Source organism: Electrophorus electricus, chromosome 16 (genome assembly GCF_041902795.1).
Source record: "Electrophorus electricus isolate QZ-2024a chromosome 16, ASM4190279v1, whole genome shotgun sequence".
NCBI classification, from domain to species: Eukaryota; Metazoa; Chordata; class Actinopteri; order Gymnotiformes; family Gymnotidae; genus Electrophorus; species Electrophorus electricus.
In genome coordinates this window covers 21,212,501-21,238,385 of record NC_137512.1, presented here as the reverse complement: position 1 = coordinate 21,238,385, position 25,885 = coordinate 21,212,501, and the positions used below count along the sequence as shown (strand labels likewise).

The 25,885-nt window shown below is 43.7% G+C and overlaps 1 protein-coding gene across 4 annotated transcripts in view; it reads left to right on the top strand.

Moving 5' to 3' along the window:
• drp2 (dystrophin related protein 2) overlaps positions 1-25,885 on the top strand; it is an 87,541-nt gene that overhangs the window by 4,149 nt on the left and 57,507 nt on the right. For all 4 annotated transcript variants that reach the window (XM_081698909.1, XM_081698910.1, XM_081698907.1 and 1 more), the window contains one exon: positions 24,969-25,144. The gene's annotated coding sequence lies outside the window, so the exon portion shown is untranslated. Of the gene's footprint in view, positions 1-24,968; positions 25,145-25,885 lie in introns of those variants that run through there.

The window sequence follows — 25,885 nt, the reverse complement described above, 5'->3', positions numbered from 1 at the left end:
AAGAGCAGCTACCGTTCTTCAGCGCTTCCGTTCTCAGATGTAGCGATCGATATGTGTTGCTTTGGTCTACAGTTTCCCTATTGACTAGACACAACGTAACATGAGTGTTGTCCCCGTCCTTGAACAAATACTTGTTTTTCTGCTCCTCTGGAATTTCATGTTGATGAAACTCTCCATGAGCCTCCAGTATGATGTAGTGTGAATGCTAATTGCAGATGGTCCTGTGTTTGTCTTTCTGTATTGTTTCCACTGAGTGAGCCAATTAAGATGGACGTCTTTATTCTGTAATTGCTTGGTTGGTGGTGATTAATACGCCAGAAATGTCTGTGTGCTTCTGCTGTGTTTTGACTTCAGTCCTCTCCCCACCGCTTATGTAAATGCTTGTAGTTAGGGCTATAGTTATAGTCCTTGCCATGACGTGCACAGAAGTGGAAAACTTTAAAACCTGATTAAAAATGTAAACTTATGAAAATAAACAGAATAAAATTAAGGATGAATGGTTTAGAGTTACACCACTGTGCAGCATCTTAAGTAAAAATACTCACGTAAACGTCACCTTTCTTTCACTATGTTCTCTTTGAGGTGGGTTCACAATGTATTCCACAGGAAATACTGCAACACACATCTCAGTACAGCTATTTGAGAAACTGACACCACTCATATAGTTATAGATTTTAAGATATATAATGTTACTAGGCACAGTCTGGAAAAGTAGTATTATAAAAAGTTTAATATTCTATTCATAGAATATCAACTTTCTTTAAATATCTTTGAAATAGAAAATATGATCAAAATATCTACATACCACATGGGTATACTAGAGTACTTGCAATGTATTCCTTTCTACCGCTAGACTTCAGTGGCTTTAATGCATTAGTGAAGCTGCAGCTCCCTGAATGCAGAGTTCTTCTATATTTTATCATTTATTCAACCTATTAGTCTGCGAACACAGATCAATATTTAAACTAACCTCTGGGGTGCTTAATCCCCTACAGTTGTCTGTGGCAGTGCAGCGTGTTGGGGGGGGGTTACGGAAATAAAAGGGCTATTCTTTACTAGCCTTACACAGAGCTGCCATTTTCTAGTGGCGAGAATAATGTCCCAGAGAGGCATCTGGCCCTCTGTCACTCCCCATCTATTTCATCACATTTAAGATGTGCCCCTACTTCCTTACCATACGCAATGTGCAGGCAAGGCACTTATTTGTATGCTAAACGAATCATTATTTCTGCTTTGGGTTTGTTCTCGGGGTAAGTGTTACATTTTTCAGATTGTGATGGGAAATGGTGCTGAATGGAATGGATGATTGCTTTGATCTAAAACTGTTATGTCGACCACTCGTGCAAAAGTAAACATTTATGCTAATGTGACACAGGCGCACGTGTGTGGGTGATGAATTCATTAAATGCCAGAAAACAAATGAGTGGATGCTTTTGTGTACAGAGTAAGAGAGATTGGGTTCAGATTATAATCACTTCAGATTATAGAATTGGCAGGATGAAATGATATCTGGGCAGAGCAGTTGTCTAACTAAAGAGCCTTACTGTCTTTAAGTGTTGGCTGTCACAGAAACAATTTCTTATCTAAGATACCATTCTAAGATACCATCGAGTTTTAGGGCTCACATACCTGTGACAGATTTCCAGTTAAAGATGGTGTCGCCATGAGTATCTTTCAGCCTTTGGCTAATGGATTTCTAAAAACCTTGACAAGTGTTTAAAGTTTCAAGTGTTTAAATTGTTTTATTCTTGTCTATCATTAAAATGTAGGAAGTGGAAATGTTTAATTCAAAGGCTAACTGCATACACACAGAATATTAAACAGGCTTCGATCTTTGATCACTCTCCTCCGCAATGACTCCTCCTCTGAGAAAACGTGCACTCGAAGAGATACAGTTAGGTTGGCATCACACAGGGAGAGAGTGATGCCTTCATCGACCGCCCAGGGAGTGGCTTTCGCCTGCGTGAAGGAATGTTTCACTGGCCCGAAGACCAGGAATTGTCAGTGGGCCGGGACAGACAGCAGTTCTCCGACGCAGTTGTTTGCTGATGTGCGTATTGCGTTTGGCCAAAGGTCGATGTACCTTCAGAGCGCGGGGGGAGATCATTTATCAAACGCAGGCGTTTCAGGTCAGCTGGCTTCTCGCCTCTTGGCCAAGCTTTGTGATTTATTAAGCTAAAAAGGTCACTCTACCATGCTGTAATTAATTCTGTCTTGTTTTATTTGGGCTTATGCACAGGAGTTCCTCTTCCTTTACTGGCATTTGTCATTACTTTGTTTAGTTACCAGCCTGGTGAGGCAAGAGGGCAGCGGCCAGTAGAACTGCACAATGCCACATCACTGGCCATGCCTCACATCCTGAGAGGCAATGGGTGACACAGGCTGTAATGCTGTGCAGTATAGGACAGTGGTGGGTCTCTCTTCTCTAATTAGTTCGTATCCGACCTTTTCAACATAGAGATGCAGTATTTATTCACCCAGATAATTAGGACTCGTCAGTTTATTTTTGTTCTTCAGGTTATTTCAGCTGCTGGAGAACAAATGATTCCATTTGTGTTCACACAGGTGTAGAAGGAGGAATTAAGACTTGAGAATAGCCTTGCCATCGCAAATGGCAGTGCATTTGTGAAGAGCTTGGTTCATTCCAGTCATTCCATATTTTTTTAAGACCGAAGCCGGAGTACCGTTGGTTAATCAGGAGCGTCCATGTTATTGCATTTGTCTTTTGCTGGATTGTTAATGCAGTCCATTTTCTCGTTCACAGGGGAGCGATAAACACTTAAAGCCCTACTCATCTCTCCTGATGCCTTTATTATGAATAATTCCATGACATATTCTGCACCTACTAAAGAACACAAATCGAACATATGCGATAGTTCATGCTTCTGGCCTAAACCTATTATCTTGAGAGTTATGTACACTGTGTAACACTGTGTGTTAAGAAGAACACTTAGTCTTTGGAGCTCATCATGTTTTGTTGTCATTATTTTATAATGGAGGCTTCTGTGTTTCGCATCACTGCGGCATGAGAAGAATGATATCTGCCTTGTTAGATGTTGTTCCTATGGAAACGGCTGACATGCCAGGGTTTAAGCTAATCATTATTCAGGCCAATCCAATTGTATAAGGAATGGTAAGATTGTACAGCTTTTCCACTCACAGATAGTTTTCTGGTGTTTCTCTCTGTGTGTGTGTGTGTGTGTGTGTGTGTGTGTGTGTGTGTGTGTGTGTGCGTGTGCGTGTGTGTGTGGGCCGGAGGGCCTTGACCTTCTTCCTCTTCTTGCCTGCAATTATTTTTTTTATTCTGATTTGGGAAGCCTGTAAGCTGTTTGCTGGACTAAATCCGAATGATTTGGCCCTGTGATTATGTGAAAGGCTGACCTTTTTTTGTTGGAATGACTGACCTTTTCAAATGTCCATGGATGATGGAAGTTGGCTTAAAATGAACCCTGATGACATGGCGCAAGGAGTGACCTCCGCTCCCGTGCAGGGAAGTTTCCACCCGACACCTCATATGACATTGGGGAGGTCACGGTGCTGATTACACACAGGACCACGCTGCGTTTTTTGCCACAGGCTGCACAGTTCCAGTGAGGCTGGAGATTTTGAACAATCTGCCACCTTCTGTCTGTTGAGACGTTGGCATCAGTAAGAGGGCAGGAAGTACAGTATGTGAGGGTATGCTAATTGAGCCTGGTCCACTTTATTTTTAGAGCTGATCCACTCAGTGTGTTCTGTCTCTCCCTGACTCCCTCCCTCTCTCTCTCTCTTTCTCTTTCTCTCTCTCCCTCTCTCGATGAGAAAGCAGTGAGTCACAGGAAAAAGAATAATGTGAACCTGGCATCAGACTACAGTATATAAAAGGTCTGTGTGTCTTTAAGATCTGTGTGCTTTTTCATTCCTTCCAAAACTTCCTTTTTTGTCTCTGGTTAAAGACTCTTAACTCTGATTGCAGCATGTACAGCGATGTTAAGATGGTATGTGTCCCTGAAGGCTTTAACTAATGAGCATGAAATTACCAGTGCCTAGCAAGACTGTACTGTCAGAGTGTTGAAATTGGTGAATGACCAGTTATTTACAGGCCAGGAACCTGTCCATGTAGCTCCCTGTTTCAGAAAATGACTGATACACCAGGATACGTTCCCTTCAGTATATTCTTAATAGAGATGCCACAGCGAATGTTCCCTGCAAAGTTACATTTTTATCGCTCATTTATAAATGGCAGTTGAACTGAAGCATGTCTAATATTACCCATAGACTGAATGTTTCAGAACATTCAGAGTTACTTCATCATTCTGACTAGTTGCTCACAGCTTGTGGGGTGATGGTGCCAGAATAGTGACATTAGTGCCAGAACGGTGGGATTCTGTGCTTCTATGAGGTCCCTTAAGGTGTAGTACTTCACAAACACTGGCCATGCTGCAGAGTTAGCTGTGATCAGCCATGGCCTATGTAAGTGACCACTGATGTCCATTTAGGGGCTACACATCACTCTTAACTGGGTTTGCAGCCAGTTGTCATGGACGCTAAATGAATGGCGACGTGAGCAGGATTTGTGAGTCTGAGCTTGGCAGACATCATCACAGCATGTGCCGAGAGTCCTTTAGTCTGTCTTTCTCATTTGAGCTCCGACTAAAAGTTAGTATCGTGTATTGAACAGAAGGTGTATAATGGTGTGTCAAATGTAATTTAGGCAATATGTTTAGGATTTACCATGTGTCAGTTCACATTGTTGCATTATGTATAGTCCAGTGCAAACATCATCTGATACTTTGTGCAAGTCTGCCTTTGTATCTTTACTCAAGGCTTCTGATTGTGTTCTTGGACCAGGATAGGCAGAAGATCTCAAACTGTGATTCTTTCAGCTCATCAAAACATCAAAAACAATGTAGCATATAAAATGCAAATGACTCCCACAAATGACAAGCTTCCAATTTAATGTTTTATCTGTTGATCAGCTGTGATTGCACAGTTATTTCAGGGCCAGATGCCTGTGGCTGTAATACATGGTACAGGTGCCAGTATGAAAGTAGGGTAAAACCTGTATGTTTGTTTATTTTGATGGTTCCCAGTAATGTTTGTATGGCACCCTTGTTTCCACGCCGTTTCAACCTGCTCTGATGACGTCAGTGGTGGATATACCCCGAGCTGCACGGCTTATCTCCGAAATTCAGTGTGTCGTCCGTTATCCGTCACCTTTCATGCAATAATGCGCTCTAAAGCTTTGACAGTTCTTGTACCTTTAATATGGAGCGGATATGGATTTCCATTTAAAGGAGACACAGAGGCCATGGGTGGTAAACCTAAGTAGGGCGGGCACGGGTGATCTGACGCACACTGCGGTTTGTGGCTGCAGCGCTGGACCCCGAGGCCGGCCAGACGCTGGCGGGTTGGGTGCGTTTGACGGGATGGCCAACATCATAAGGGGGCCTGCTCACAGGTGGCTCTGAACGGCACGAACAACGGTGCATCCTTAGCGGGAGGAAGATTACGGGGGCGGACCGCGCGCTAGCGAGCAGACAGTGTTCGAACAGAAGACTTGCCTTTTTTAGGTGGGCCGTTTTACATCTGCTCGTTTCAGACACGTTTAGTCAAGGTCTTAAAAAAAAAAAAAGGAACATGGTGAACAAAATTTGATGGTTAAAGCTTAAGAACAAAGGCCTTGTAAGATACAAAGCAAAGAGAGCAGTAAGAGGTCTTTGCATTTTCCATCCTGGTTTGATATATCGTGATTATCTGAAAAAGCAGGCCTCTTAGTCTGTGACTTTCTCTTCCTGTTGGAGTGTGTGGATGTGAGTCATTACATGTCAATTACCTTTGTGGATCTTTACTTAGAAGCGAGCACAATTTATAATAGATGTGGTTTATTAAGCTAATTGCATACCTGATGAACTTAAGTAAATGTTATATTGAAAACAAGCAATAAAAGAGGTTATTTATCATTCTGCTGTACCACTGTTTTGTGTAAATCTAAATTTATTCATATGACAGTATGTGCTCACTGAGGAGATACAACCTTCACTGTGCTTGGTCTGATAACAATGGTCTTTATGGCTGGTGAAATATTTTCCCTTGCCACACTAAAAACCATATGCAGTTATTACCATGAGAGATGACTGATAGTTTGTCCCAGGTTTAAGCATACTATTTTTATGCATGTTGGTATCCTTGCAGAATGCAGAGATTTAAATGTTAAGAAGCCAAACGTATCCTCCGCAAATGTACACCGCATTATCCCGCCAGCTGCTGTTCCTGGCACTGATTTGACCATGCGACTAATGAAGGTCTTGTGTGACATTATGCTGAAATGTTCTGGCAGTGCCACTAAATCTGCTCTCAACTGCTGCACGAGATATCAAGTGAAAGCAGTATCGATTAAGTGCTGCTGTGCGAAGTGTGGGAGCCTTTCAGGAGGACGTGGCTAGCTCCGACAGCAAGAGCTCCTTGCTGTCTCCTCTCTTTAGACGTCCGGGTGAGAGCGAAGGGGAGGAGGGGCGTTGCTCTGGAGAGGCCAAAAGTGAGTAAATAGGCTTGAAAGGGGGAAAGGGGACTAGATGGAGGCCTCCACCTGGGGGCAGAGCGTGTTGGGTGAGCACCCCGCCTCTTTCGGTTGCTAAGTAATGAGGCCTGGGGCCTAGCTGTCTAATTAAACCCGACATCAGCCTGTGAGCCTGCCTGCATCCCACCAGTCAGGCCGAGTTGGCCGTGTGCTGCCCAGGCCTCAAGCCTCTCCTCTGTGGGGGTTCATCTCGTTCTGGCCCTGTCGGCACTGGCAGGCGTGGAGTGAACGTGACTCAGGGCTCCCTGAGCAGTGCGTCTGGTGGTGCGTGCGCTGACTGCAGTCTCTGGCAGCTAGGACATGATGAATCCGGGGGGGTGCTTCTGCAATCGTCTTTTTCAAAGGGGAAAGTCCTGTAAGCAATTGCTTGCTCTCCATGTTGAGCAGACAAGCCATGCTCCAGGGGTGTGGGGTGGGCATGCATTGGGGGGGGGGGGGGGAGCTGAACCACATTCTGCACATGCAGAACCACATCTTTCCCACCGCATGCGAGATTGCTCTGCTACCCTACGGGAGAGATTTTCATGTGTCAGAGCTAACTGGGCCGTTCTCCCTGCCTGGAATGATGGTGGGGGAATTGATTTTCATCCAGGGATGCCTTGTCACCCTAACAGAAAGGAGGAGGATCGACTTAAGCCAGCATCTAGTCAGCAGCCAGGGAGTCGCCCACCCACACCAGCTAGTCGCCTGCCAAAGCAACTGCATTTGCATTTGAAACGCGCGCGCACACGCACGCTGACGCATGCAGCTGTCCACTGGAGTAATGAGTTGAATATTAACATTTACGAAAGTCTTATTTGTGCAACGTCCCCATTCTAGTCTGTGAGTACTGTATAATGGCTGTGTTGTAGTCTTCACACTGCGACTTCACACCACAGGCTTAGTAATAGCAAACAAGAAGCCTTCATTAGTCTCTTCATTCTTATAGCTCCATTACCATGCGTCCTTTAAGCAGGCATTTCTAAAGCTTTTTGCACACTCCCATAATGGCGTTTACTCTTTCGTTAGCTTCATATGCCAAATTAGTAGACAGTCGTACACTTTTGCAAAGCCGGAATTGACTTTTTCCCCTTCACTTGCGTACACGTCAGCCGTTGCCACCATCCGCTGGCTTTGATTTGTTTATTTATTTGCTTTCCTTACGTGGCAGAGCGCTTTGAATCCGAACGAGATGGCATACCATCCAGGGGTCCGTCGGCCCTCACTAGCTGCGGTATGGTACAGAACTGCTGGGTTGCCCTCAGCTGGGGCAGATAGAGGAAGGGTGGGGGATCCATTTGGGACCCAGCTGGCCGCACCAGCAGCGGTGGGTTGTGTAATGCAACGTACACGGCCTCATCCATATGAAGGAAGCAAGCAAACAGCCTGCTCCTTAAGGACCACTCGCTCGGAGAGCCTGCTATCATTCTCCTCTATCTATGGGTGATAAGTAGAGACTAAGACAAAACTGGTCATTCACTGTTTGAGCGTGTAAAGAGGAAGCAAGCAGTAGATGGCAGAGGTGGCTGTTGCTCTTGCACGTGTGTGTGCGAGAGAGTGCGTGCGTGCACATCTTTGCATTGGTGCACAGCTGAGAACGACCCTCTCCTAGCTCACGTTGTCATGATGGTCATCTCTATAGCAACCCTTCTTTCTCCTTAGATTCGACCCAGGCACACACTACATCTTGATTCAGGTCTTTATTTTTGCTTGCTTCACCAGACAAAACCAGAAAAAGCATTTTAGTCGGGACTAAAATATTCAAATTACATCTTATAATATTCAATGCAAAGGGAGCTTTAATTAGAGGAGGCACCTCATGCTTGCCTCTATCCAGGGGGAATGCTCTCTGTAACATGAAAGCAATTTGTTCCTCTGCCACTTCCATTTCTCTGCCCGAAAACACGTCTGATAGCGTAACGGAAATTAAATGCGGTGTGCGCGCGTGTGCATATGCGTGTGTGTGTGTGTGTGTGTGTGTGTGTGTGTACGTGTGCGTGCGCGCGTGTGCGCGTGCGCGTGCGCGTTTGCGTGCGTGCGTGTGTGCGCGTGTGTGCGCGTGTGTGCGTGCGCGTGTGTGCGTGCGTGCGTGTGTGTGTGTGTGTGTGTGTGTGTAGGAACGTTGGTAGAGTTTAATGTTTAATAAGGAAGTGTTGCACTTTAGGCCCTGCCAGCACCTAGCCCGGCACTGTTAACGCTCCCCGAGGATTACTCCGGCTCACTGCAGTGTGAAAATGACAGGGCACTTTGTTGTGTGCTCTCGCCTGAGGTCAGGACAAGTTTGCAGGCCGATTTTTGCATGCTGCCTGATAGGCCTGACATTTCACGCATACGCGGATGAGGAATGGCCCAAGAGCATTATGCAGCCGAGAACTCACGACAGGTTCCTTACCCATCACTCCTGCTGAGCTATACGCTATGGTCAACATCCACTGCTTTATTGGTCTTTCTGTTGAGTTACAGCCACTCGTCAAATATCGGATGCTCCGGAATTGGATTTGTGATTGTGGAACTGCAAATTGTCAATCACTGTTCTCTTGGACAGTGTTGTCAAGTCTTGAGTTCCTTTTGCTATTGATTTGGAGCCAATAATAATGAAATGGAATCAGTTCATTTGATATATGGAGAGATGCATAGAGAATGGAGACAATTACCCTCATGCCATTGTTCTGTAATTACCTTTGGCTCTCTTTCTCTGCTAGAATGCAGGTGGGACTTGAGACATCTACAGTTCATTACATGTACAATTAATTACATGCACAGTTCATTATTAAAGCTTTAACTGAAAATTAAATTCAGATGAATTTATATGGTTTTCCCTGTTTCTTTTCCTGTATATTGTGACATATTTTACAAAAACTGATGGAAAGGAAAATTAAAACAAAAATTCTGATATCCCTTGAAGGACCGAGGCAAAGCACAAATTCATTTTTATTATCGAGATGCTGTACATGTTCATGTATCTGCCCAAGAAACCTTTCAAGGGTTCTGAAGTATTCACTTTTTTAAACAACTGAAGTACAGTTCTGAGGATTTGTGTTACCAGAATTTTCAAAGAGGTTGCTTATTTTCAGTACATTGCTGTTACTCTAGCCACCTTCTTTCCCTAGCGCAAGCCAGTTATCCTCCCGTCATGCGTGTTCGCTTTTTCCGAGAGCCCTCGTGGAAATGTGCGCCAAGAGCATGGGGCTTAGCGACAGGAAGCGGCTCTGTTTGTGAGCTAGCAGAGGCCTTTTAGCTACTCGGGCTGGCTGTAGTGCTCTCGCACGGAGAGAGCCACACTTGACCCACTCAACCTCAAGCTCAATCAGGAAATTCATGAGCCTTGTCAACTCCATCAAAAACCATTAGGGGAACTCTCTAGCAGTTTAATAGCCTGCCATCATTGTCATTGGCTACACTAAGTCACACGTCTTTAGGAGGAAAAGAAATCTTAGCCAGAATGAAATTACAGCGCTAAATACCTGTCTAGGGCACCCCTGGTTCTCTCTGTGCAGGAGTTGTCGTTTAGGGGATTGGCAGTTTCTGGTCAGTAATCATTTCTTTTCCATCCATTTTCTTTTGGTGGTGTAAAGCATACTGTTTTAGTAGTACTGGAAGCACAGCTAATTTTGATTCTACTTGAGCAGAGGAAAGGAAGATAACTACTTCACTCAGGGTAGAGCACTTGAGTGCAAACGCTTTAGCTTTCTTTGACTGCATGACACAACGGAACCTTTCAGTTGCAGACTACTGCAAAAGTGCGAATTCAGCACCAACCTGAAGCTCCAGAAGAAACATAATGACAAATAATAAGAAATAGTAATGAGCACACCGAGCATCTTTGGAACACTTTGTGTGGGCACAACAACCTGGAACTGGTACTAGACAGTTCAACAAATATGCTGTAAAAAAACAAGGTTGAATCGGTACGTACTCCAGAAAGGGCAAATGTGCCGTCGGTTAAGAATGGTACAGAGTGCAAAGTTAACTCCTCCGGAGTACTCAAGTAACCTGTTACTTTATAGCATAGCATTTCTTTCCTTTTGATTGGCAGTTTAGTGGCTAAGTGATGAGGGGAAGGGCAGGTTTTTGCACTGATGGAAGCAGGAGCCACAAGAGGCTAACAGCTGCCGTGCAGGGAGAGAGGAGAGCAGTTCTGGACAACCCTGTGGGCTCTTAGCATTGGATTAAAGGAGTGAAGTTTATTATCAGGGATTCGTTCACTATGAATTTCTACAGCATGCCGGATGCATGATGGTTGCAAACATTAAACGGAATCCATTATGTGATGTTTTCTAATGTTGGTATTATAATTATTTTTAAAATGGCTTTGCAAAAAAATTTTTTTGGACATCTAGGATATTTTTTGGCATAATGGTGAAAATCCCGCACTGGTACACCAACCAGATGCATGAGATTTGCAGAATCAACAAAAATGGCAAGCATGTGAGCCAAAATGGCAATTACTCAATTAATTTGCACACATTGCAACAAGCAGTTTAGGCTTCTCCCAAGGATGCGACTAGCACAGAACATTCCAATATGCAGCAAACGGCGCTGTGGAGTAGAGTACACAGTCAACGGCATGGCCCCACGGCAATAACCCTGGCCACTGCTTCTGCTGAGGACTGGAGGAAGCTCTGTGTGGCCACTGCCGTCAGAGCTGTGAATTTATATTTGCGCCGCGCTAAGATGCAAACTCGGACGTCCCTAATGACAGAGTAATAACACATGACATTGACCATGACGGTGTAAAAATGTTTTTTTTTACCGACAGACTGCAGCCTTTGCGGGGAGGAGCTGCTGAGCCAGCGGGTCTCCTCTGTTTTTGTTGGCTTTCATGGTCAGCGAGCATGAAGGAGCCAGCGAGGCATTGGGATGGAGCACAGCTGTGGGGCTCAGCTACCGCCATCCCCCCGGGCGGGGCAGATCTGCGGCATAATTGAATGACCTCCTGCATGGCTCCTGGACGACTGGAGCTCAGCCATGCTCGGGTTGCTGTTTTACGGCCCGATCCTGCCGCCATTTGTTGAGCGAGCGGGCACGCCAGAGTGGAGCTTCCGAATGACATGCGAGGCGAAAGTCTTCATTAGTGGCTGGGCCTTGTCCTCTTCAGATGAGTGAAAGCAATGAGGCGCACGTTGAACATGATTTACACTGCCCCGACTCCAGAATCGATCTCATTTTCCCTCACATTACACTTTAAAGGCACAAGCACTCGCTGGCATGTCTTTTCGGTCATCAGTATAGGTTTAGCATGCCCAGTGTAACTTAGGACCAGAGTTAAAGAAAGGGTAAGACACACAGCTCACGGGCAGGGAAAGGAATGCATGATATGGTTTGCTGGTATACAGCTCAGAGGTCCCGTAGTTTAAGTTGTCTTCTTGAGCTAGCTACATTAGATTTTGCAAGGATATAACCTTAGGTCACCTGGGTTTATTAAGTCACTGTTAATGATAACCCATTTTTCAGGGTCACATAGCAGTTTCATTGCAAACATTTAAGTGGCAGTACTATTAAAGTAAACAGTAATGGCTAATAAAAATACAGAAAAATGGCTTGAAATCTTCCTGTCCTAAATGGGTTACAATGACTTGGCCTATAATATATATAGGCCAAGTAATTGTTTTTATATATATATATATATATATATATATATATATATATATATATATATATATATATATATAAAACATTTTTCTCTGACTTGAGAAATGAAAAACCATAATATACAAGTGTATTACAGAAATCCAAAACAAATGTACATGCAACAGATTATTTGGCTGTGCTTTATGGAAACACATATCAGTGTCCTTGACACCCTTCAGATGAGGCTTCCGCTGTGGAGAAGACCGGAGGAAGCTCCCGGGACCCTCCAGCGCTGTCTCCGCATTGTTTCCAGCTAGAGGTGCATCACTCAGCAATACTTCACATTTCCTCCGGATGAAGTTAATGTCCATCAAATGATCGAGGCTGCGCAGCCGAAATTGCCATCATTACCAGCTTTTCTGCTGGGCCCTTGCTGACCTCACTCTTGGTCCTTCTGGTTTCTATGGTGCCAGCCACAGTAATCAGGCACTCTACATTCCCTTGAATTGAACAATTGAACATTTATTCTCAATTTCTGTTCAGTTTGCTCTAATTTGAGGTTTGAGCTGCTCAGGGACCTTTTATGGAGGCTGGCCGTATCTGAGCCACTCGCCGGTGTAGTGGACTCGACCTGCAGGAGTGAAGGGCCTTTGTTCCAATACAGGCTGTGGAGCTGGAGAAACACAGCACCGTGCCCTATCTCAATTCATTGTGCGTGTCATTTGGCTGCTAAAGTGTTTCATCAGCACAATGCAAAGTGTGAAATTTGCTGCACAGGCTTTACGAGATCAGTGGCAGGAAAAATCTGTTCTTTTTAGCAGCATTTTCGCTATAAGGTGTAGATTTTCAACATTTTTTTTAATTACTTTTTAAAACTTGTGACCAATATATTCCTTAATGAATAAATGAATATTACTGTTGATGTGAATCTTATAAGGCTTCGGGCCTGTTTTCTGACAGTTTTATGTTGGTCTGCTGAAAAGCGAGACAATTTGGCGTTGCTTGACAATGCCACATCAATGGCAGCACCTAAGCAGTGTTTAATTTAACCCTTTCCTACCTTTAATTAGTGGCAATGAGTTACTCAGCACCACCACCAAAGCTCTGAAAATGGGGTTCATGCTGCCAGAAGCAAAAATGTTCTGCAAAAGTTTCTCTTGATACTTTTGCCAGTTTGTCCACTGAAATCCTTTACACGGCTGCTTCCATGCACACCACAGAGGAAAATGCTGAATGCTTTGTAAGTGCGCTGTTTCCTTCGGCATGGTGGGATGGCTTGTCAGGCTGGAAAGCCCTAGAGGACGCGATGAGGAGTGCACACAAAGGACAGCTCTCTCCACGTGACGGGGGGAGAACACTGCCAATCCTGGGCTCTAAAATATTGAGCATTTGAGAAGCACCCAACGTATTAGAACTTTTGAGGCAGAATCGCTTGGCCAAAGTGTTTTTTTTTCCATTGTTTTCCTTGATCAGCTGCTTCAAGGCTGTTATGGCTGTTGCAATCAGAACCTGAGCAAAATCTCCCTCTCCCTTTCTTTTGAACAGGTGATTTTTATAGGACAGGGAATGCTTTGTGACGCTAATAGTGTTTTCACCTTGTTTCATGTATGCTAACTGTTGGTAACTACTATTTCATCAAATACTGTATATTTGCCTGAAAATTTGACAAGAGTGTTTGGCATTTTGACCTCAAATGCAAATGACAAACCCCTTTCACCGCAAAGTTTTAGAAAGGCCACAATATGGACAGTTTCCCATTATCCACATCCCCCTAAAGCTTCAGAACATCTTCCACAACCTCCTACCTTCTGCATTTCCTGGCTAGAAAAAAAAAAATCAATAAATCAAGTCCTTGATTATATTTTGTTTTGGTTCCATACCTTTTGGCTAATTTGATTTTTTCACATGAAATGTCTTCAGTTCTAAATATTATTCGTTTCTGAAATGTCACTTGATGGCGTGCAGGAGGAAGGAGGCATTTCTGTCAGCATAAACCAGCATCTCCTTAGCCCTGTATCACCACGGCTGGCTCAGTGCTGCTCTCTGGCATTTCAAGGACCTTGGCACAGTGCTACTGATATGCTGGAGATGTTAAGAGAAAAAAGGAGCAGAAAGTGGCCGTGGAACATCATCGTGCGTCACCGAGCATTACTACCTTAGTGACATGATGCAGGGGCGTGTGCAGAAAGGACAAGGTCATCAGGCAGCCGCTGATGGGCTCGGAGCTTATTGATATGTCTGCTGTGCTCCAGTGCTGTAGCTATCAGAAGCTGGGAGGCGATGCTGAGCAGTGGAGGTGGGACAGAATGAACTTAGTGAGTATGAAGTTAGTATGGACTTTAGTACGGCTGTTAGTACGGCTGTTAGTACGGCTGTTAGTACGGATGTTCGTACGGCTGTTAGTGCGACTGTTAGTACGGCTGTTAGTATGGCTGTTAGTACGGCTGTTAGTATGGCTGTTAGTATGGCTGTTAGTACGGATGTTAGTACGACTGTTTGTACGACTGTTAGTACGACTGTTAGTACGACTGTTAGTATGACTGTTAGTATGACTGTTAGTATGGCCGTTAGTACGGCTGTTAGTATGGCTGTTAGTGCGGCTGTTAGTATGGCTGTTAGTATGGGTGTTAGTACGGATGTTCGTGCGGCTGTTAGTACGACTGTTAGTATGGCTGTTAGTACGGCTGTTAGTACGGCTGTTACTACGGATGTTCGTACGGCTGTTAGTACGACTGTTAGTATGGGTGTTAGTATGGCTGTTAGTTCAGTGGTTAGTATGGATGTTAGTATGGCTGTTAGTGCAACTGTTAGTATGGATGTTAGTACGGCTGTTAGTATGACTGTTAGTATGGATGTTGATATGGGTGTTAGTACGGTTGTTAATATGGATATTAGTACAGCTGTTAGTATAGCTGTTGGTATGGCTGCTGGCATGGCTGTTAATATGGATGTTAGTATAACTGTAAGTATGCCTGTTAGTATGGCTGTTAGTATAGCTGTTAGTACGGCTGTTGGCATGGCTGTTAATATGGATGTCAGTATAGCTGTTAGTATAACTGTAAGTATGCCTGTTAGTATGGCTGTTAGTATAGCTGTTAGTACGGCTGTTGGCATGGCTGTTAATATGGATGTTAGTATGGCTGTTAGTATAACTGTAAGTATGCCTGTTAGTATGGATGTTAGTACAGCTGTTAGTATAGCTGTTGGTATGGCTGCTGGCATGGCTGTTAATATGGATGTTAGTATAACTGTAAGTATGCCTGTTAGTATGGCTGTTAGTATAGCTGTTAGTACGGCTGTTGGCATGGCTGTTAATATGGATGTCAGTATAGCTGTTAGTATAACTGTAAGTATGCCTGTTAGTATGGCTGTTAGTATAGCTGTTAGTACGGCTGTTGGCATGGCTGTTAATATGGATGTTAGTATGGCTGTTAGTATAACTGTAAGTATGCCTGTTAGTATGGCTGTTAGTATAGCTGTTAGTACGGCTGTGGGCATGGCTGTTAATATGGATGTCAGTATAGCTGTTAGTATAACTGTAAGTATGCCTGTTAGTATGGCTGTTAGTATAGCTGTTAGTACGGCTGTGGGCATGGCTGTTAATATGGATGTCAGTATAGCTGTTAGTATAACTGTAAGTATGCCTGTTAGTATGGCTGTTAGTATAGCTGTTAGTACGGCTGTTGGCATGGCTGTTAATATGGATGTCAGTATGGCTGTTAGTATAACTGTAAGTATGCCTGTTAGTATGGCTGTTAGTATAGCTGTTAGTACGGCTGTTGGCATGGCTGTTAATATGGATGTTAGTATGGCTGTTAGTATAACTGTAAGTATGCCTGTTAGTATGGCTGTTAGTATAGCTGTAAGTATGTCTGTTAGTATGGCTGTTAGTATAGCTGTTGGTATGGCTGCTGGCATGGCTGTTAATATGCCTGTTAGTATGGCTGTTAGTATAACTGTAAGTATGCCTGTTAGTACGGCTGTTAGTATAGCTGTTAGTGCGGCTGTTGGCATGGCTGTTAATATGGATGTTAGTATGGCTGTTAGTATAACTGTAAGTATGCCTGTTAGTATGGCTGTTAGTGCGGCTGTTGGCATGGCTGTTAATATGGATGTCAGTATAGCTGTTAGTATGGCTGTTAGTATAACTGTAAGTATGCCTGTTAGTATGGCTGTCAGTATAGCTGTTAGTATGGCAATGGCTACGCCAACTATTAAGTACATGTCAGTATGCACTCCAGTTCTAATAATTGTCCTTTCATTTAGAGAAGAGATCTGACACTGAGCTTCAAGCTGTGAGTGTGTTGGTAGCCTAGAGATGAATGGTTGGGGATAGTGGAATGTAACCATGGCTACAGCTGATTGATGACTCTGTCTGTGGTTTTCTTTTCCCTTTCTTCTCCTTTTTTAAAAACATGTATCAGTCAAACTGCCTTTGCAGGTGAGCAGGTAATCAACTTGTTTGGATTGCGTTTGGCAGCATTCAACGTGGAAATTAACAAAAGACATGAGTGATCGGAGTGATTGGTATAATAAATACGTTGTTTAGACTATTATCCCTCTAGTTAAACTGCTGCCAGTTTTCTTTTCAACCTCTCTCACTCAGCCCGAGAGTAAAAACTTGGCTTCGTGCAGACATCCAGCCCTGCCTGCTCTGACAGGCCAGCATTGCTCCGGACAAATAACCTTACTTCTGCTTTTCTGGTGGAAGCTATAATTTATCGAGTAATTCTAATTTAATTATCACTGAATTCACCTGAGGAAATCACGTTGGGATGTTGTGAATGTGGACATACTGAGGTCGTTTGCAAATCCCACTTCTCGAAAGAAATTATACCTCACTCTTTTTTTAAGGGACACAGTATGCGGTGAGAATTTTCACACCTGCTCCTAATCAGGCCTATAGCAGCACATGTTGGCTGCTATTGTGCTCTCATTCTGCCATTGTTGGATGGCTCTGACCTCAACATTAATGTATCACTGCCGTGTGTAAAATATTGTTCTTCCACAAGGGTTTTATCTCGTTGTCTATGGGTTGTTTGGATTTGGCTTGGAGTTTGAAAGATAGCAGTGGATCTCTGAGTGATTATTTGCCAAATCCACACTTTTCCAAAGTGCCCAGATGGTAGAACAGAGAACAACAATGCTCTTTATAGATTACCTCCCACAGCTTCATGTAAACACTCTAGTCTATAGTCTTACTGTGAGTAATATTCACATTCTAACCATCACCCAGTGTCAATGTGTAAAATATTCTTATGCCATGTTCTGTAGGATTTTTATTTTGAATATGCTTTTACAATACAGTCTAAGCATTACAGCTAGAGATTTCTCTCACAGAAAAGATGAACATTAGCTTAGAACATTAGAACATTAGACTGAGAAAGTGTGCTCTGTAGTGCACTGCAGTGCACTGTTATTGCTTTGCAAGCTTTTACTGCATAATTTATCCAGCCTCCTAATGCATAAACTGAATATTAAATGATATATTCCAGGATTAACCTGTGCTCTCAGAGTTCACCACACTACGGACGTATCCGCTCCCAGATATGTCACTGTAGTTTTTTGTGTATCTCCAAAACTGCAGTATAGACTAGAGATGGAGACCCTTCAGAAAATCTAGCATGTTATATTCTACTGACCCTGAAAAAGAGAACAGCCTTTCAGAATCAACCAAAACTCCATTAGGGAAAACATGTCTTGATTAGAGACCTCTAAAAAGGTCTGTGAAATGAGTGAAGTGCATCACTCTTTCCATGATAAATCATCCCCGGGCCAGAAGGCTTTCATGGAGGAAGGCAATGGATATCGGCTCTTCTGTTCAAAGACCATTTCAGCACATTTCTCTATGAGCTAAAAGGCCCATTCCTGTGGAAACCCAATTCAGAGGCCATCACTGAGGAGGGAAGATTCAAAATTCAGTTGCCTATTTATTTATATATTTCTAGACAGAAGTCAGAGGAGATTTGGCCTACTTATGAACGTACAGGTGCTATCTGAGAATTTCCAAAATGATATCAACCTGGCACTGAAATATGCAAATGAAGCGGTTTTGCACCATGCCCGAAATATTTGAATATGGTTTCATGCATATTAGAGTAAAGGAAGGGAGAAGACATCTGATTTGATCTCATTTCCTGAGCTGAAGATCCATGTCTTTTTGAGTGTGAGATGTAGCTGACTCAGTACTCAAACGTAGTCAGTGCTGATGAGGAGTTAAACTCAGAACCACCTGTGCATGTGACTGTGTCACAATGTATTTATAATGTAGTTTAATGCTGATTTATGGGTCCTACACATGGGAGATGGAAGAAAAGTTTATATATTTCAAACTGAATTAATGCAGGGCACTGTTGCAGTTACTTATACACATACATAAACAGTTTTTAAAAAATCATTTTTAATGATTTATTTCTTACTGAACTGTATGTAGTATCAAACCTTTAAATCCTCTTAGGTCAAATCCAGCAAAATATGCAGAATGCCTTGATGCGTTCAGGCTCAGTCACTGACCAGAACGTTGGAAATGAGAATTCTGGGAACACTCCGCAGCCTTTTGTAATCAATGCTCTGAGGAGCTCTGGGGTGGGAAAGCACATCTAGTAAAGCTAACATCGCAGGAAGTGACTAAAAAGTCAGAAACGTATTTCCTCTTCTGATAGCATACTGGAAAGGAATATGGCAAACATAATTACAGATGCTTTTCACGCCTTCCTATTAAATTTTCAGTTGCTTTTTTTTTACTGACAGGTGATTTAAAGAGAGTCATACAGCCTCTCAGCACCCTCGATGAAAACGTCCCTGCTTGTGTTCTAACTTTGTTGTTCTCACTGGTGGCTGATTATACAAGTGAAATGTTTCATGTGATGGTGGAGTTGGCTTGATCATTCTTTGCCTTTTTGTCAATAAATAATTTTTGTCTATATTTTGGCCTCAGGAACGCTGCTTTTCAGTGTCTCTCTATGCCCTCACAGAGCGGATGCACAGTCCTTTGTACTACTTTTCTGTACTAAATATGATGGCATATGAGCATACCAGAACAAAAAACTACAGGTGAAACAGAAATTCTGAAAACATTTTTGGATTCAGCATGCACAAATATATAATAAACAGGTATTTTTCTTCCCAGAAAGCAAAATCATTGTTGATAAAAGTAAATCAGTGATAGTCCATTATTGGTTATGTATTACTGCAGGACTTGTTTATTGTATTACTTGCGAGAGATTAAATCAGTTTTACATCTTGATTATTTTGTTGAACACCCTTGGAGCCTCAGCGTTAAGGATTTGTTGTTATCAGCATTAAGGATTTTTAACACTGGTGCTAATTGATCACATATTCCTTTGCATTGCTAATTGTTTGCAATGCTGGCAGATGCTTTTATCCAAAGTGACTTACAGTTGTGACCAAGTACAGTTCAAGCAATTGAGGGCTAACGGGTCCAGCAGTGGTAACTTGATGGTGGTGGGGCTTGACTCAACAGTCACCTCTCTTTCTTCATGTGTTCAATACTTTTTCCCTGTGTCATTTCTCATTATTACACATAACATCATTTATGGACATCTATGGTTTGATTTCTTTGCATGTGTGGATTGGATGGGTTGTTACCGACATCTGAACATTTCATGTCAATAGCACCTTTAGAAATATATTTATTTAGAAAATTGGTGATGTGTTCAATACTTATTTAACCTGCTGTGTGTGTATATATATATATATATATTATATATATATATATATATATATATATATATATATATATATATATATATATATATATATATATATATATATATATATACACACACACACACACACACACACACACACACACACACACACACACACACACACTCACACACACACACGCACTTTTTTATTTATCATTTGCATTGTTGCATTTTAGGTTTATCTTGCATTATTTGTGTATGCTATATTGCATAAATAATTCATAATTTTTGTACTGGTGGTGGGGGGACTGGACAGTGTTGAGGTGGACATCAAGTAAATCTAATCCAAGCTAACCTGCTCCTCAGAGACATTTCCCAATGCTCTACATAACATTAGTCGTAGAGCTATTCATGCCTTTTAGAGGGAAATGACTGCATTTGTTATCTCATTAAAAGGAAGGCGCACATGCATGATTCACTTAGACACCATTTCCTCCACAGATATTATGTAACATAACCCAGTGCAGCGGTTGCAGAGGAGGCTTGGGTGACCACTTTGGGGTGAACCCAGTGGCAGGCTGTGAAATGCCTGCTAGCAGCATGGCTCCCAGCTCCAGCTCCGCTGCTGAGGTCTACTTGATTAACCCCCTGTGGTGAAGCTTTTCCACAGCATGGCTCTAAATATTGAAAGAGCAGTTGAACGTAGGGAGCGTCTTTCGGTGCCTAGTTTCCCTTCCTTCAGCCTTGACTTCTAACCTGAATGCAGGTGTGTATATAGGTATTCATATATATGCATTTATGTATATGCTTATACCTATAAATATATACACTCACCAGCCACTTTATTAGGTACATCTGTTCAACTGCTCGTTAACACAAATGTCTAATCAGCCAATCACATGACAGCAAGTAAATGCATTTAACCATGTAGACATGGTCAAGATGACCTGCTGAAGTTCAAATCTAACATCAAAATGGAGAAGAAAGGTGATTTAAGTGACTTTGAATGTGGCATGGTTGTAGGTGCTAGATGGGTTAGTCTGAGTATATCTGAGTATATGATCTACTAGGACTTTAACGTACATCCATCTCTAGCGTTTACAGAGAATGGTCTGAAAAGGCGAAAATATCTAGTGAGTGACAGATCTCTGAGTGAAAATGCCTTGTTGATGCCAGAGGTCAGAGGAGAATGGGCAGACTAGTTTGAGCTGATAGAAAGGCAACAGTAACTCAAATAACCGCTCGTTATAACTGAGGTATGCAAAAGAGCATCTCTGAATGTACAACATGTCGAATCTTGAAGCAGTTGGGTTACAGCAGCAGAAGACCACACTAGGTTCCACCCCTGTCTAATAAGAACAGTTTGCACTAGCTCACCAAAATTGGACAATTTGCACTGGCTCACCAAAATTGGACAATAGAAGACTGGAAAAACATTGCCTGGTCTGATGAGTCTCGATTTCTGCTGCAACATTCCGATGTTGGGGTCAGAATTTGGCCTAAACAACATGAAAGTATGGATCCTTCCTGCCTTGTATCACTAGTGTGGGGGGATATTTTCTTGGTGCACTTTGGGCCCCTTACAAGCAACTGAGCACTGTTTAAATGTCACAGCCTACCTTAGTACTGTTGCTGACCATGTCCATCTCTTCATGACCACAGTGTGCCCATCTTCTGATGGCTATTTCTAGCAGGATAACAGGTACTGTCACAATGGTGATGTCGAATCATCTCAAACTGGTTTCTTGAACATGACATTGAGTTCAATGTACTCAAATTCACGTTCAAATTGATTCCACGGTCACCAGATCTGAATCCAACAGAGGGCATATGAGATTCACGCCATGGATGTGAAGACAACAAATCTGCAGCAACTGCATGATGCTATCTCAGTATGGACCAAAATCTCAGAAGAATGTTTCCAGCACCTCGTTGAATCTATGTCACGAAGAATTAAGGCAGCTCTGAAGACAAAAGGGGGTCCAACCCGGTACTGGCATATATTGAGTGAGTGTGTATTTTTAATTCAAATTTAACTTTTCGTGACTGCTGAATATCTCTTGGCAATAAATAGTTTCTTCAGTTTATTTTAGTTGAGTTCAGGCTTCAACCGGCATTATTAGGGATCTGATCCTGGAATTCTGCAGTTCTGACTTGGAATAATGTTTACTTCGTTGTTGGAGCTTTTTTGCAGTTTTTCCATGTGGCAGTCATTCAAAAGGAAACATGTCTAATGGGTAGTAAAAGGACGTAAAAGGATTCTGGCACTGGAGGTGGTTATTTCTGAGCAGTCTTGTGTGTCAGTAGCATTTATGCGTTGGGGAAAATATGTGGGGTGTTGTGGGTATATGCAAGTGCTGTGGTTTGTTGTTCATATATGTGTCATGAGTTATATTTACGTGGGCTGCTTGTGTTTGTTGTTTGTTGCTGTTTGTTGGATAGCTATTCACATAAAGATGTCATGAATGTATTCATTTTGTCATTGAAGCTGGAGGAAAAGAATTTCTTCCTAAAGAATAACTTGGTAGTTTCCTGGGAACAGCATACATGTTTCAGGAGATGTAGTCTCTCCATTTTGCCAGAAGGCTGAGGTATTAGTATGTTCCTGAATGAGTACATATATATATATATAATGATTATAAATGTCAGCTTGACCTGAACTTTAGTCGAAATCTGAGTGGTGCTATGGATTGTCTTGAAAGCCATTAGATGACGGATATAGATTTTTGTTAACACAGGGAAGCACTTGGGACTGGTGGACTGTAATGCCAGTTTCTGGGCCCCTTCTGCTGCAAAGCAGTTCTATTACTGCTGGACTATGGAGTTCCACATTCAATTAATCAACTGATCATCAAGCACCTGATGAATTGAATCCAATGTGCCAGCATCTGGTCCAAACAGAGCTGTTGTTTGGAGAATGTGTGTGTGTGTTGGGGTTGGCTGGTAAGCACATAAGCCTCAGTTGTAAGAGTAATCAGGAACACTAGTAGCTCGTCTACAAGTGGACCACACAATACCCTCTATTCAGAGCTCACAGCAGGCAGAAAGGAGCAGAAATGAGTGCTGGAGAGGGTTTGCCACGGCTAGGTACAGACTGGCGTGCCGTGGCGGTTACCGTGGGGACACTGACGTGGGTAGGAGTAAGTGACAGTGGCAGCAGGCTATCCCTGCACTTCACTTCTCATTTCCTAAACATGGACCTAATGGGAAGCACTAGGGATCTTTTCTCCTTTGTCCAGTTCCTTTTCTCCTTCCCTCATTCTTCACAGATGACGTCCTTCGCGGGTTCAGCTCTGTCTCTGGGACCCCGCAGCTGCCTAACTGCTTATCTGTTTTTTCCGGGCTTAATTGTGACCCGATTGCGTGGCACCACGCGTCGCGTCTCAGCCGGGGCGGCCCGCGTGTCGGCCCGCGTCGAAAGCCGTTTCACGCTCCTGAAAAAGTGCTGATGCACATCTGAATTACCACCTGCCCTGTTACCACTTTGGAGCGACAGAAAGCTCCATTATGAGGGGTCTAGAGGAAGGGGTCTGGACCCAGGGCTATAGCTGGTTGTGGCACTGCTTACGCTGACAAGAAGTGCTGTGCAACTGTGGTTGGCGATGGATCTCTGTTGACCTGTCGGCAATGGGGGATTCAGACGGGTGCACAGCACAGCCTGACAGCCTGGGCACTTTTCTCGCTCTCCATCTCTCTTCTGTCTTTTCTCAGTCCCTCTCTCGCGTTCTCCGGCTCGTCGAGGACCCATGCTTAAGCACCCGTTCTCTTGTTGAGAAAATGGCAGGATGTTAAGAGTCTTCTCTGTTGCTGCTGGCTGAGCCTGGAGAGTTGTCAGCGAGCTAGACATGTGGTTGGACCAGACACATGGGTGGACATGTCTGCAAATGCCTGGCAAGGTTAATTGCGACCTTCAGCGATGCTTCCTTTGGTTTTGGAGTGGAATTCCAGTTTAACAGTTAGGGCCTCTCGTTCTAATGCCCTGCTCTAAAGACAGAAACATAATGGAGAATATAAACAAATTTGTCATGCTGTCTTCAGGAAAAGTTGCGGTATTCATCCTGATTCCTCATTAAGGTTGTTCACAGAAACTGCTTTTGAGTTCTTGTTTAAATTAATGGTTGCTTGTTGCTTGTCGGTAACAGGCAGGCAGGCAGGCATGAAAAACAGCTCTGTGGTTCTTGCACTTATTTGGCTTGTTCAGAGACAGACAGAGAGGGAGAGGGAGAGAGAGAGAGAGAGAGAGACTCCGACACCATTACTATCAGCTCACTGTAATACTTAGCTGAGTGACACCATTGTCTTGCCTATGCAATGCCACATAATAGACCAGGGACATGAGAAGTTGGATGTAAAAGAAGAAGTCAGAAAGAGTGAGAGAGAGAGGGGGGGTGGTGGGTGGCCTTCACCTCAAATAAAACTAAAATGTGAATTTTGAATGCCAACTACAGCTCTCAAAATAGCTCAACTCATCACCTACTAGCCCTACCTGCCAGCTGCACATTAAACTTTTATGACTCTGTTTTGAACTTTTGGCCATCATTTTTTTTTTTCCTGCTCAGCCATGCACTTTTGCCACTGATTTAGTGGTGAAGAACACTTAAAAAAAACATTTACGTGCCACTGTCATGTCTGCCACACAGTCCGTGCACCGTGTGGGGCCGTAAAACTAGCATGAATCTGGGATTTGTTCCCATGAACCTGCATAAAGGTCAGTGAATGAGGAGTTATGTGGGGTTAAAGAGCAGTTTAGGCTGCATGTTAACACTTTAAGTCGACTCTGGGTCATGGACACATGGTCACAGTCTAAAGAAACCTGGCCCTGACCCTGCCTGCTGGCTCTCATTGGCATTCTGTCTCCATTTGACTTATGCCTTCAGCAGTGTGTGTGTGTGTGTGTGTTTGTGTTTGTGTGTGCACGCACGTGTGTCTGCTCAAGTGCGTCAGTGGAGTGTGGATGAAGGAGCATGCTGTCCCCTGATAATGCTGGCACCAGGCCTCTCATGGTGTCGTGAGTCTCAGCGCGATTAGTTTTTCGCATGAAAGACTCAGGGCCTGGCACCCTTCCTGCCCAGGGCCAATCAAATTTTAGAGGGGAAACTGATTGACAGATGTTGCCGCTAGATGGTCTGTTTACCACAGCTGCTTGTTCCACACCTGCCGTTGACTCTCTGACCCTCGCCTTCCTTTAGGTCGCCCAGTTCAGGACTCGAGGTGTTGCCCAGGCCTTCTCCCTGCTTCTTACTCCTCTTCCCCTCCCCGCGTCGGCCGTGCCTCGCTTGGGGAGGACGCTCTCTGACCACTGTCCCTGCACGCTGCCTCGGACGCCAGGAACCTGCCGCCACGTCGATCACGTCTTCACAGCTGGGTAACTCACGCCAAACACAGCCTGCCTCATTCTTACAGGGAGCCTGTTCAGAGCGGAGAGAGAAAAGCAGGGCGAGAGAGGGAGAGAGGGAGAGAGAGAGAGGGAGGGAGGGAGGGTGAGAGAGAGGGAGGCAGGAAGGGAGAGAGAGAGAGAGAGAGAGAGAAGGAGAGAGAGGCAGGAAGGGAGAGAGAGAAAGAGAGATCATTGCTGGTGAAAAGTCTTCCCCCAAGACTTGCTGTACTTTTTCGCCTGTTTGTCCACCGTCCTATCTCTGACGCGGAGCTGGAGCTTTATTCTTGAGCCACCGAGACTCTGCTCAGAATCTCAGAGGAAGCGATCAAAGTAACCCCCGCCGGAGCTTTCAAAGCCCTACAAACTATAAAGAGTGGCTCTGTTTGCAGGGATGTCTTCTCTGCTGAACGTCAAACTCACTTGTGAGGTTTCAAAGCATGCACTTTAGGAGAGCAGAGCGCACCTTTGTGAATTAACCAACAGCTGAGGGATAAAGAACCTTTCAGTAGTCTGCGCCCTGTAGGGAGGCCTGGGGCTTTGGGAGTGTCTAGACCAGGGGGGATGCCCACCAAATCACACGGCTCCAGAGGAGTCCTGTTACCTGCTAGAGCATCATCGTCCTCCACCTTAATGGAGCAAACACACACAGCCTGTGTCTGACAAGAATAACAATGAATCGAAGATTAGAGCAAGGTGGCAAATGTTTTGTTAGCTTATCTCTCTCTCTTC